A 15,019-nucleotide genomic window follows, 5' to 3' on the forward strand; every position below is an offset into this window, starting at 1 on the left:
AGAGAGAGAGAGAAACCATAGCAAACAAATGTTTTGTGATTCACAATTGCATGCTGTTCGCAGTGGTGATGGTTATTATCCAATTATGTGTGGTTTCTCCTGTATCGTCTTGTCTGTGTATTTTATGGGTGTCATTTTGTTTACTTTTGCTCTGATTATTTTAGAATTAGTACAACATATAGTATGTCTGAATGCATCAGTTAATTTCAGGCCCAATCTTGTAAATCTCCACACCCATTTTGCATAAAAACTTCCATAGATCAGATGAACTCATGTGTTGACGATTCATGCATATGGTTGCTTGAAGGACTTTCCAACATTCCTTGTTTCATTTTCTTCCAGTTGCTTCATTTGTATTTGGATCCTCATAATGTACCAGAGGTGGTGCTTTCACATTATCTCCTTTCATTCTTAGGTCAGTTCTGCCTTGCCCATATATTTATCCTCATTTTCAGATTAGGAAACCAAAGCTCTAAGGATGTGGATTTATCCAAAGATGACATAGCTAGTAAATGGGGTTCTATGACTTGACCATTTTCTATAAAATATATCTGTTTATCAATTTTGGTAGCTGTATTTGTACATTTCTGTAATGAAAATAAAATAGTTTAATACCTGAGTGATAGTGTTCTTTAACTGAATCCTTGTGAAGGAAAACCCTAGGAGAAATAATCTGTTGTCTCAGAGTAAGCACATACATTTCTTCATTCTTAGGCTATATATTCAAGACAATGTAACATTTGCCTGGAAACTGAAATATTTAATTATAAATTTTTTTTTCTATGTGACATGGTTGTAGCTTTGATCTTTCAACATCATGTTTTTGCCCAGCAGGGTCTGTGGGCTTGGGCTAGCCTATCTCCAGCATTGAGGGTCTCTGCCTTCCTTCCCACATCCTTTCTCCACCCAACAGATAATGAGATTAGCTATGTATGTGTCATCTTACTTAATTTTGAACAACATTGCATTTCTTTTGAACAACATTGCATTTCTTTAAATTGTTAACAGCCACTGGATTTCTTTTATTGTGGTAAAATATACCTAAAATAAAATTTACCATTTGGACCATGTTTCGTGTGCAACCCAGTGACATCAAGTTCATTCACAGTGTTTGTGCAACCCTCACCACCATCCAGTTCTAGAACTTTTTCATCATCTAGAACTGAAACTCCACACCCATTAAACAATAACTCCCCATATGCCCCTGTTCCCAATATTGGGTCACCTCCATTCTATTTTCTATCTTTATGAATTTGACTATTCTAGACACCTCAGATCAGTGAAAACCTACCATATTTGTCCTTTTGTATCTGGCTTCTTAGCATATATTTTCAAGATTCATCCATTTTGTGGCATGTATCCGAGTTCCACTACTTTTTTTTTTGTCTTTTTTTTTGTGTCTTTTTTGCTATTTCTTGGGCCGCTCCTGCTGCGGCATATGGAGGTTCCCAGGCTAGGGGTCGAATCGGAGCCGTAGCCACCGGCCTATGCCAGAGCCACAGCAACTCGGGATCTGAGCCGCGTCTGCAACCTACACCCCAGCTCACGGCAACGCCGGATCGTTAACCCACTGAGCAAGGGCAGGGACCGAACCCGCAACCTCATGGTTCCTAGTCGGATTCGTTAACCACTGCGCCATGACAGGAACTCCCAAGTATCTATTTGAATCCCTGCTATCAATTCTTTTGGTTATATACCCAGAGGTGGAATTGCTGAGTCATGTGATAATTCCACCATTAACTTTTTGAGGAACCACCAAAATGTTTCTTTAGCTGCTGCACCATCTAAGTTCCACCCCTGGTCTCCAAATCCTTGCCAACACTTGTTACTTTCTGTGCTTTAAAAAAAAAAATAGTAGCTATTCTAGTGGGTGTGTAATAGGATAGTAATAGGGTTCTTATTTAAGTTTTTAAGATAATATGTGCCATGAATTATAATGGAAATATACCCATATATTTTCAGATCAAGTTTTGAAAATAATGCAATCTCCCAATTTGCATCTTTTGTTTCTGAATATAATGTTAATGGCTTATTGATGGGAGACTTTACTGGGTGGGAGTAAGGACATGTTTTGATGCATCAAGCCTATCTAATATGTCTTCTACTCAAATACAACCCCGAGTCCCCTGAAATTAATTTATATAGTTTATGACAATCTGATATTTTTTGAGTATTACGCTTCAACTCTGCACACTGTTAAAACACGTTTTGGGAAACAAAAAAACAGCAGTAACATTTTGCAGTGTAAAATTCTGGGATGAATCGAAGGCCCAAAAACTACTGATTTTTTTCAGGTGAATCAAATCTTCCTGGTCTTCTGCTTAAGATACAACCAGATATTGAAGATCATACAAACAATTAGCAATAGCCTTTATGTTTTGTACAAACATAATGCAAAGAATGTCATCCATTCTCACCCCAGGGGCAGGCATAAAATCAGATAAAGGCTGGAGGAATGACTCCTCTGCCTGTCTTGCTTCTCACCTTCCTCCCATGAAATTTACAAGTGAGAAAAAGAAACAAGGCTTTTAGTAAAATGGCCAAAGAGAACCAAACCCAATATTGATTTCTTTCTCATCACACTTAGGATTTAGGAAACTGTGCTAAGAAAAATGTTCTGTGGCTTAACTACAATGATGTTTTCATCGTATTATGTGTTTTGAGAAAATAGAGTTTTTAGTGAAAAATATTTACTCATCTCAATTGCATTGAAAAATGCTTCTTTCTTCCCCTTTTTCTTTCTTCTCCTCTTTCTTCCTTTCCTCCTTTCTTTCTTTCTCTCAAATCACACCTGCAGCATAAGGAAGTTCCCAGGTAAGGTGTTGCTGTGGCCAGCCTACGCCACAGCCACAGCAACACTGGATCTGAGGCACACTGCGAACTACGCCACGGATAAGAGGCCAGGGATTGATCCTACATCCTCATGGATAGTAATAGGGTTCTTAACTTGCTGAGGCACAGCAGGAGCTCTGAAAAATACTTCTTTAAAAGAATAATAAGATATGATCAAGAAAGATGAAGATGGGATTTCCCATTGTGGCTCAGTGGTGATGAAACCGACTAGCATCTATAAGGATGTGGGTTTGATCCCTGGCCTCACTCAGTGGGTTAAGGATCCAGTGTTGCTATGAGCTGTGGTGTAGATCACAGATGTGGCTCAGATCCCACGTTGCTGTGGCTGTGGTGTGGGTTGGCAGCTGCATCTCTGATCTGACTCCTAGCCTGGCTACTTCCATATGCCGTGGGGCAGCCCTAAAATGGATAAATAATAAGTAAGTAAATAAATAAATAATAAAAGCCTCAAAAAGTTGGAGTGAAAAAGTTTTTGTTTGACTTACCTGCAAGAAGATATTAAAAGCTAAGACTTGGAGTTTGCTTGAATTCTTAAGTGGTCGGCCACATGCTAACGAATGTTGGCCAAGGTTGTTTATATTAGAGAACTTCTAATCTGTTTATGATTCATAATGGTTTTGAAATTTTTGAAATACTGATTTCTCCACTTTAGCAAGAATTTTGCAACAGAGACAGAACTTTAAGTTATAAGATACCTTATTTGCTTTCTCCAATAATTGATATTTAAGTGTCAATTTGTCTAGGCATTGTGTGTGTGTGTGTGTGTGTGTGTGTGTGTGTGTGTGGGTGTGGGTGTGGGTGTGTATTGATATCAGGTCTTTACCATGATTTTATCAAAATTTCAGCTAATACAGAGCCTGGTATATGGCAATAGTACATGTGGGAGTGAAAAATTTCTAAATTAAGAGGTTTAGGGAGGAAAAACTGTATTTTCCAGACTGTAATGATAAGTAGAGGGCAATATTTGGGCAGCTTCTGGGATTGGGGAGTAATTCTTCAAAGACTGAGTAGAAGGTGGGGGGTGTTAATAGGAGTCATTTGTGGGGTCAGGGTTGGAGCTGATAACTTCAGAAAGATTTTTTCCTCATCATTTTTTTGACCTATCCTCTCCTACCCAAATTTCCTCCAGTCTGATGTATATATATGTTCCCTGCTTTTGTTGCTCTGCCATACTGTACCCTCTTTATCACAGCTCTTGACCTACTGTCCTCTAGAAGAGGACCCTAGAGGGCAGAGATAACCTCTGGGAGTAGTGATATCTTTCTTTCACAATATTTCATGACACTGCTTCTCAACCACCAATGCTCAGTGGCTAAAATGATTGATTTGGGAATGAGTGGACACGTTAAATACATCTAAGAATAGGTTAGTTGAAGTTCCTACTGTGGCTCAGTGGGTTAAGAACCTGACATTGGAGTTTCCATTGTGGCACAGCAGAAACGAATCTACTAGTAATCATGAGGATGCAGGTTGAATCCCTGGCCTCACTCAGTGGGTTAAGGATCTGGCATTGCCACAAGCTGCAACACAGGTCTCAGATGCACCTCAGACCTGGTGTTGCCATGGCTGTGGCATAGGCCAGCAGCTGCATCTCTGATTCAACCCCTAGCCTGGGAACTTCCATATACTGCAGGTTCAGCCGTGAAAAAAAAAAAAAAAGAAGAAGAAGAAAGAATAGGTTAGTAATCTGCACTTGAAATATCAAAGATTGTGGCTGGCCATAGACATTTCAGCACAGACTCTCAACCCAAAGTGCTTCCTGATTTTCTTTGGTGTAAAATAATCTTTAAAAGGCCCATCTCTAAAATGATGGAAAATAGACAGAGAGATGGAAATTTAGTGAGCCGTGTGTGAGAAAGCACTTTTTCAAATTACTGTGTAGGGATTTACCTTGATAATATGATCTATTGCTAGAGGGAAGGTTTGATTCTTAAGAATCTTTGAGAGATTTCATGCATTTTGAGCTTTCTTCTTCTATGTGTATATATTATATATATTTATACTTACAATTATATTTATAATCACTCTCTACTCACTCCTCATTTCTTACTCTCCATGGGGTCAGCACTGGGCTGAGCCTATTTAGTTTTTAGGAAGAATTCTCTGCCACAGCATGACACCACCTCCCAACCCATCGTACACAGTCTTGGGGCTGGTCCTTCTGAAGAGGTGTGTGTGGTGATGATAAGGGTGGGGAAGAAGGTGCCCCAGCCTTGAGATGTTATTTCTAGTGTAGCAAAGAAGAAATTCTTGATTTACTGTTGCCTCTACAACTTGTTAGATATATCATCTCCACTTCATATGTATTTTTCTCTTATTGAAATTTATTTTGGAATTCCTTGCTATTCTGTACTGTGTCTATCAAGGTTTTCAGATGAGATGCAATTGATTTCTCATATTCTTCTACCCATGTGAATAGCTCACTGACCCTGTGCAATAGTGCCCCAAGAGGCAGCCTCACCAGAAGGATTCTGAGCTGGGACTAGCAAGTGTCAAATAACAGCCTCCCCCTCAAGTTCCCATCCTCCAAACAAGGTTATACTAAGAAGAATTTTATCTCTTTACAAAAAGTCATGAGGGAAATAAAATCATGAAAAAATATCATGCTGCTTGAATGCAGAGTGCTTATGGTATATCCATGTGGCCATTTTAAACAAATAAGGTCAGTGACATATTTCATCTAAAATATGAAAGACACAACTACTTAGGTATGATGCATTTCTGTGATCCTTACCACATGACCACCTGCTAGGCCCAGACTGCTTTCCAAGGTGATTCTGATGATAATAATAATAATGGTAGATGGTTATTAAAATGCTGACCGTAGTATACACGATGCTGAAAGATTTACATGTCTGTGTCATTTGGTCCTTCCAATACTTTATGCAGTAAGGACTATTATTACCCTCATTTTACAGAAGTGGAAACTGAGGCATAGTAAGGTGAAGGAGTCTTCCCATGGTCAAGCATCTAGTAAGAAGCAGAGCTGGGCATTGAGCTCTGATTCTAGACCATGACCTTACATGATGCTGTGACCCACAGTGAACCTATGCTGTGGCCTCTATTCCTCCTTATCCACCCGCCTCCATGCTGTGGTCACTCTCATCTGCAACTGGGCTAAAACCGACCTGGTTTGTATCAGACACTTTGGAAACTCTCCTGCCCAGGAAGCCTCCATAGCTATAAGTAGCAAACTTTCATCTGAAATGAAGAAGATGCTGGCCTAAAACAAACAATCTGGCAGTATTTTCTTTAAGACAAATGGGTTGATTGATTCAGATCAACAAAGAATTGCTGTTCTTGGTCTTCCGAGGTAGTAAGCCTCATGTAAGTCCTGGGCAAGAAAGAAGGGAGAAGCATTTTAAAGAAGGGAAAAGGAAGTTGAAAGGGCTGTGGTAAACAAAGAGTCTATTGGAGGAATTGAGAGTTCCAAGTATTGTGGCTTCTCATTGGCTGAGTCTTGACAGTCGCTTATTGGCTGAGCTCTTGCCAAGATATAAGAGGAAGTCTTTCTTCTTCTTGTTGGACCCTGCTCTCTTTTAGGGCAGGAGAACCCCCCTTTTTGGTAAATCTGTTCTATTTTAGTTGAAGTCTGTTTGTCAATTTTTTAAAAGATTAAAGTTTGCCCAGATAAAGGTGTATAAACTTGTAATTTTAATAAGTGAAATTGTCTGTGTAAACCCATTGTCTTTTTTTCTTCAATTTTCAATATTTAAAATTTATTACAGTTTTTTTAAAAGACTTAATCATGTATTTTTCTAAATGAATCATGTGTTTTTCATCTAATAAAAAATTAACCAAGCAACCTCACAATACTTTGTTTGGGAGGAAATACAATTTAAACAATGACCTGTTTTTCCAGCTAAGAGTAGATGTAAAATGAGCTCTAATTTTTAACTATTTACATTAGAATGGTATCATATTAGTTATAAATTCATTTCAGCTTGAGAGTATAGTTGTTAAGCCAGAAAAACAAAACAACACACACAAAAAAACAAAAAACAAAAAGTAAAATTAATAGAAAGAACAAAAATAAATCTCATTCTTCATATCTAACTCCAGCTCCATCTCTATCTGTGTGTCTGTAAGTAGAAAAATGGCCACTGTTCTAGTATTGTTGCTTCCTCAGTCTGATAACTCTTAAGAGAAGGGCATGTTTTCCTTTGGTATTCTCTTTGGCAGTTGTGACATTGACAAGATAGGGAAAGGTTGAGTTAGCTTTTGAGAACAAAGTCACTAACTATGGGAAGATGCCCAGTGACCATAGATATGATCTGCTGGAATTCCACTCAAATTTGCTTACAGGGAAATCTGATGATCTAGTCCTTGTTTCTCTGATTGCATAAGCAATGAACATAAGCTATGTCATCTCACAGGGTCTTTGATAGGGGAAGTAGTCTCTCAAACCCCTTTGCTCCTCAATCACATATGGGATCTTTTAGAATTAAAATGATCATGATATTTTCTCATAATCTGTTTTAAAGTTTCCTGCTTCTTTAATTGGGTCCCTCTTCCCTTTCTCATATTGCTTCTTCTATCACTCTTTTCTCAGGATTAGTCTCTGAGATGGTTCATTTTATTTATTTTCTTCAAAGAATCAATTTTGGATTTGTTGATCATTTCTATTAATGTTATTATAGATTATTTAAAGTTTATTATTTGATTTATAACTTATTATTATTGTCTTGAAATATCTTCTAAGTTTTACTTTCTTTGGTTTTATTTTATTGCTATTTTAATCATTTTTTTGAGTTGGATATTTAACCTTTTAATTTTTAACTCTTTTTTTCCTAATATAAGCATCTAAATTTATAGATTTTCCTTTGGTATTATTTTAGCTACATCTAATGAATTTTTATATATATAATTTGGGGGGATCATTTAATTCTAAATGTCTTCTAATTTCCTTCATATTTTCTTCATTTTGTCAAAAAAGCAAATGTTGTATCATTTTACTACCTTAAAAATAGTCATTGATTTACCTTTGCTTATTCACTTATTCAATATTATTATTGAACACCAATTGTATAATAATGTGCTAGTCCCTCATTAGGTGATCAATATATATTGTTGGGTAAGAAAAACACAGACCTAGCCTTGTGGAATTCAAAGTCTCGATTACTAAAAATGGAATAGCTTTAAAATAATAAATTATTTCTTGTCAAAGCATAAGATATCTGCCATTTATTTAGTATTTAATAGGTAGAGGCAATTGTATTGGCTCTCACTTGACCTTTCCTACCATAATAACCCTTATTCACAGGTGAGGGAATCAATGCAAGGATTCTGCAAGATGCTGAGTACATTTATTCTAATTATGTGTGCTGGAACTGGGGAAAAGACTACAGAATTGGTTCAGAGACACACTGGACCCACTATGAGATGGAACTGAGCTGAATTTCATTGATTTCCTGACCTCTATAAGCTCCTTCTCCAATGGTGGGCCACAGGAATGTTTTGGTTCTCTTGGAATTAGTTTCAGTTCAGAGCTAGTGTCCAGAACTTCCCAAAAGGCATAATTACCCTGGTAAAGGGCCATTGGTCCCTTTGGGGAGGGCTGGGAAGAAAATGAACCGTATAAATTTTCAGCAATATACCAAGGCCCTTTCAAGGACGTCTGGGTCTGTCAACTGGCTTGAGTCTGGGAAATAACTGAGAAACCATGACTTTATTTTTATGAATCAGATTAGACTTTTTTTCCTCTGACCAGGAAATTTTCTGTTTATATAGGTCAGGGAATCACTGGGAGGACTTCTTATCTATTTCTGTTCTAGAAACACCGTGATCAACTAGCCATGGTCATGTACAATGTAGACTCTCGTGATTGCTGCTTTAACTTTACTGTCCATTATGGTAACACACCCAACCTTGCCTTTGGAGGTTGGATGCTGCCCCTTGGCCCCTGCTACACGGGATCCAATTATTCCCATTGCATTTAGGTTTCCCGATTCAGTGACCGCAGTCTCTACTAAGGTCTGGTCCACAGGAAAGGATGATCAAGGAGCTCTTCAAGGACGGCAAGGCTCCCCTTACAAATTTACTTTTCACAGCTGTTTTCAAAGTTTTGTTTTCTAGATCCTCCCAGTGTGTGAGTAAGCCTTATATATAACACGTCCACTCTCACATTCCAAGCTCTCCAAATGTTTGAATCTCTTCCTCTATATTAAATCAATGCAGATGTCCATTTCTAAATGGCTCACTGTGGGCCACATTATGGTCCATGTTTTGGCCAACCAACCAAACTGTTAGAGTCTGTCCTAACTCCTGGGATAGAGCATTGAATGCAGAGTCTAAGCTTAGAGTCTGAAGCGATACATTTTGCCCAGTTTAACTTTATGTTCCTCCCTTAATCATCCCTCACTCTCAATATCCATTCCCACATGCTCCGTCAGAATTCTATTTGTGAAAATTAGAACAACCCACGCAGTTGTTTTGGAATGTAGTGCACCTCGTCATGGGTCATACTTTGTACCTCATCTTTAAGGGTCTGATGTGATTTGAATCTAGTTATAGGTCTAGAAGCAAAGAGGACTGGTGAGGGGCTTCTGAGAAGAATCAGGATTGTTTTTTGTGGCAGCTGTCCCAGGAGAGTTGATTAAAGTTTCCTCAGGCAGTACAGGGTTAATCCCCTCAGGTGGGGTGAAGAGGCTGTTACCATGGGTGGAAAGGCTGCTTCTATTGGCAAAGAAGACTCATCAGAATCTAGGGACTCAAAGGTCCCTGTTTCATCAGAGTCTACCCACATGTCCCCATTCGAATTTAATAATCCCATTCTTTCCAAGTCAATATCCTTCCCTTCACAGTGAGGATGGGAGTGCAACCTATAATTCAGCCAGTCACAGGATGATAAGATTCTGTGTTTGATATTTTAGCAATCTTCACCCTGCAGCTACAGAAGATAAACTCTCTTTAGGACACTAGTGGACACTTTCAAAGCAGTGATGCAGTACTTGAGTTTGGAATTCAAATCCCCGAGCTCATCCTTTTCTTTCACTACTTTGTCCAGTGACACTGGAGCAACCTGGCAATCTCATTATATTTGTTAGTTTTCCCAACTTGTTTGAAGGTACAATTGCCCTGTACTTTACTTCTTGAATGGTTGATTAGGAATATCCAGTGGAGATATTTTGCTTATCTCTATTGTCAGAAAAGTCCATGGACTATCAGTTCTCTCTTTACCACAAGAAATAGAATCATTATCATCTTTAAATCTAATCAGATTAGAGAGTCAATCACAGAAACATCTGAAACAATTCAGAGAACTCATCCTCAAACTCTGTTTCTTTTTTTTGCTTTTTCTTTTCTTTTCTTTTTTCCTTTTTTCTTTCCTTTTTAGGGCTGTACACATGGCATACAGAGGATCCCAGGCTAAGGGTCCAATTAGAGCTATAGCTGCTGGCCTATGCCACAGCCACAGCAGCATCAGATCTGAGCCACTTCTGAGACCTACACCACAGCTCACGGCAATGCCAGATCCTTAACCCACTGAGCAAGGCCAGAGATCGAACCCGCAACTTCATGGTTCCTAGTCGGATTCGTTTCCACTGTGCCACAACAGGAACTCCCTCAAGCATGTGTGCGTGTGTGTGTGCGTGTGCGTGTGCGTGTGCATGTGCGTGTGTGTGTGTGTGTGTGTGTGTGTGTGTATTGAGAGAGAGAGAGAAAGAGAGATTATAAGTTATTGACTCAAGTAGTTATGGAGGCTTAGATGCCTTAAGACCTGCAGACGGCAAGCTGGAGACCCAGGTGAGTCAGGTGTAGAGTTCCACTCTGAATGTGAAGGTCTGAGAATCAGGACAACCAAGGATCTAAGTTCCAGTCTAAGTCTGAGTCTAAAGGTAGGAGAAGACTAATGTCCCATTTGAAAACTGTCAGGTAGAGAGGAATTCTTTATTTTTCTTTTCTTTCTTTCTTTCTTTCTTTTTTTTTTTTTCTTTTTAGGGCTGCATCTGCAGAATATGGAGTTTTCCAGGCTAGGGGTCAAATCGGACCTATAGCTGCTGGCCTATACCACAGCCACAGCAATGCAGGATCTGAGCCTTATCTGCGACCTATACCACAGCTCATGGCAATGGCTGGATCCTTAACCCACTGAGCAAGGCCAGGGATCGAACGTGCATCCTAATGGGTGCTAGTCAGATTCATTAACCATTGAGTCACGATGGGAACTCCCAAAGAATTCTTTCTTTTTTGAGAGAGGGTCAGTCTTTGCTCTACTCAGGCTTTTCTCTGATTGTGTGAGGCCACCTACATTAGGGAGAGCCATCTACTTTATTCAGTCTTCTGATTCAAATATTCATCTTATCCCCAAATACCCTTACAAACATACCCAGAAGAATATTTGCTCAAATATCTGGGCACCCAGTGGCACAGTCAAGCTGGCACTTAAAAATTAACCATCAGTCAGAGTTCCTGTCATGGATCAATGGTAATGAAATTTACTATAACCGTGAGGACACAGGTTTGATCCCTGGCTTTGCTCAGTGGGTTAAGGATGTGGCATTTCCATGGAGCTGTGGTGTAGGTTGTAGAGGTAGTTTGGATCTTAAGTTGCTGTGGCTGTGGGCTGTGGTATAGGCTGGCAGCTACAGTTCTATTTCAACCCCTAGCCTGAGAACTTCCATATGCCAAAGGTGGAGTTTTGAAAAAACAAAAAAAACAATTAACCATCACAGATGATAAGAGTTAAAATTGCCATTGAACCAAGAGATGGAAACTGCCAGCTGAAGTTGGCGGGCCTTGTAGATGAAAAATCCTGGAGTCTCAGTATTCTGGAAAAGCTGTGACAGCCCTGGAAGCTTCCAGGGGGAAGTCTTATATGAGGAAACTAAACTTAGAGCTTTTGAAAGCCATTCTTATTTTTTGGTTACAGCCTTTTAAGCAATATCACACTTGTATTTTTCCTTTTTGGTTCTTGAATATGTGGGCTTGGTTTAAAGGAATTCAGAATGAAGAAAAAAATGTTAAATTCTTTGGGCGAATGTTGTACAATTTTTCTTATATGTGTAAGAGGATGAGAGTTGAAGTTGTGGGTAAAAAAAAAAGAGGTTTGTAGGGGAAAAGGCCTATGTTTTCCTTATGGCTTTTAAGATGGTCTAAAAGGAGAGTTCTTATTGTGGCGCAGTGGAAATAGACCTGACTAGTATCCCTGAGGACGTGGGCTCGATCTTGGCTTTGCTCAGTGGGTTAAGGAGGCTCCGATCCTGTGTTGCTGTGGCTGTGGCTGTGGCCAGCAGCGATAGCTCTGGTTTGACCCCCTAGCCTGGGGACTTCCATAGGCTGCAGGTATGGCCCTAAAAAGCAAAAAAAAAAAAAAAAGATGTAAAAGGGCATATTTTTCCAAATAGAAAATAGAATATAACATAGGGGCAAAATTCTGTCTGTAATTCCTAGATCTTTCTTAAATGGATGGAAAGGCAGCTAGTGGAGGACCATGCTGTGGTCTTTGAGCCAACCCTGGCTCTACCTGGGAGTTGAAGTATTTGTCCTGAGTAGTCTCACCTAACAGTGTTGAGGTTTTCATGTGTGTTTACTTTTTATTAGGCATGTACTGATCTGACTTGTTTGAGTTTTACTGGCACTTATCCTCATGAGAGGATCACTGATTCATGACAGCAGAATTTTAGATGATTCATTCAATTCATTAATCAAAATGATTAGTTCAACAATGATTACATTAGAGAATCAGTAACCAACTTATCTTTTCTGATTTAAAGGTACCTGAATTACTTGGTATTAAGCCACTGTAATATTTATATTTATTGAAATATAATCTACGTAAAATAGAATGCACATAGATGGGGTGTCTCAATGAGTTCTGCTAATGGTATAAATGCATGTAAACTTTGTCTATGTCACAAAGAATGGACTGGAAGTAAGCGAGACTGGAAATACGTTAAAGGCCATTGCTTGAATTAGGATGGTAAGGCTTATAAAAAGGGATATTTTGGTGATAATTTCATTATGCATGTGAATGGGTTTGGTGGTGAGGAAGAAAAATAACTCAAAGACCTTGCCAAGATTTCTTATTGAAGCAACTAGGCACATGATAGTACTATTTCCTGAGACTGTAAGTACTGGGAAGGCTGGTTGTGAGTGTGTGTATGTGTGTGTGTGTGTGTGTGTGTGTGTGTGTGTGTGTGTGTGTGTGTGTGGAAGAGAAGCCAGGATGGAAATTTGACCATTTTTGACATACAGGTTTATTTTGGTGCTTGCAGGACATACAAATGGTGTTATCCATAAGACATACGTCTGGAGCTCAAGAGAGAAAGTACTCAACTAAATTTGTTCCTCATCAGCAAATAAATGGTTATTGAAAGATGGCAGTGGGAGGAGTTCCCATTGTGGTGAAGCAGAAATGAATCTGACTAGAAACCCTGAGGTTGTGGGTTCAATCCCTGGACTTGCTCATTGGGTTAAGGATCCGGCATTGCCATGAGCTGTGGTGTGGGTTACAGATGCAGCGTTGCTGTGGCTGGCAGCTATAGCTCTGATTTGACCCCTAGCCTGGGGATCTCCATATGCTGCAGGTATGTCCCTAAACACACACACACACACACACACACACAAAGATGGCAGGGGGTAAAATCGCCTACATGAGGTGTGGAATTCTCGAAGACAATTCGTATATTGTTTCCTAAAGTGGGCTCCATGGTAGACTAGTTCTATTAGATATTTTGAATAAAATTACTTTGTGGACAAATAAGTTTAAAAAAATACTCCAAATAATACTTTTTTTTTTTTTTTTTTTTTTTGTCTTTTTGCCATTTCTTGGGCCGTTCCCACGGCATATGGAGTTTCCCGGGCTAGGAGTCGAATCGGAACTGTAGCCGCCAGCCTATGCCAGAGCCACAGCAACGCGGGATCCGAGCTGCGTCTGCGACCTACACCACAGCTCACGGCAACACCGGATCCTTAACCCAATGAGCAAGGCCAGGGCCCGAACCTGCAACCTCATGGTTCCCAGTCGGATTCGTTAACCTCTGCGCCACGACGGGAACTCCTCAAATAATACTTTTTTTTTTGTTTGTTTAAATGTCTGAGACACACTATTGGATTAAAGACAAGGAAGTCCAGCAGTGTTAGACTATGTTTCACTTTTCATAATGCTATGTTTCCCAAACACTCTCCACTTGTCATACAATGGGGGAAGGAAACCACATCCTACCAGTCTTCTGCCTTGTGAATGACCGATACCCAACCAACTTGGCCTTTGGGCAACTGGAGTTCACTTTCCAATTATAGTAAGACGCAAGTCTTCATGCTTAGAGTGGCTATAAAATTAAGTATTCTTATTTGTTTCTCTTTACTGAATGCTTAACATCACATTTAAAGCAAATTCTAGGTGCCGTGTCCTACATGGACATTCATTTCTTTCCTTAACTCAGTTTAAAATTTGATGTTAATGGTATTGTTTGAATACAAATTTAGCTATGATGTCACTTTATTGTGGTAGTACAGCAGAATATGCTAAATCATTTCCAGATGTTTTTGAAAATAGTTAATATCCTTTTTTCTTTCCTTCTTACCTTATGTGTTTATGGCTTTGAAAAGGCTGTGGCAGCAGAGTGATTGCTAAGTCCTGCCAATGGGGCAGTGGAACCAGACTGGTTCCTCTGCCTTTATGCTCTCCTTTCAGTCTCCCCTGTCTCCACTTTTCTGCTGGGCTTATCTTTCTCAAACTCAGATCTGATCCAGCACTTCTGCTTTAAAATCATTAGTGACCATCTTCTGGAGGAGACCCCTAATCTTTGAATAGATTAGAAATCCTAATCTGATTTCACGGAGTTTCTCTCTTTTACTTTTTATTTTGTTTTATTGAGCTATAATTGATACATAGCACTATATGAGTTTAAGGTGTTCAGAATACGGATTTGACTTACATACATCATGAAATAATTACCACGGTCAGTTTAGTGAACATCCATCCTCTCATATATGTCCAAAATTAAAGAAAGCAAAAAACGGTGTTTTTTCCTTGTGATAAACATTCTTAGGATTTACTTTCTTAACAATTTTCATATATAATACACAGCAGTGTTAATTATATTCATCGTGTTGTACATTACTTCCCTAATACTTATACTATAGCTGAAAGTTTGTATCTTCTTCTTTTTTTTTTTTTTTTCTTCCGCTTTTTGCTTTTTGCTTTTAAGGCCACACCTTT

The sequence above is a fragment of the Sus scrofa genome, chromosome 11 (assembly GCF_000003025.6).
Source record: "Sus scrofa isolate TJ Tabasco breed Duroc chromosome 11, Sscrofa11.1, whole genome shotgun sequence".
Lineage (NCBI taxonomy): Eukaryota > Metazoa > Chordata > Mammalia > Artiodactyla > Suidae > Sus > Sus scrofa.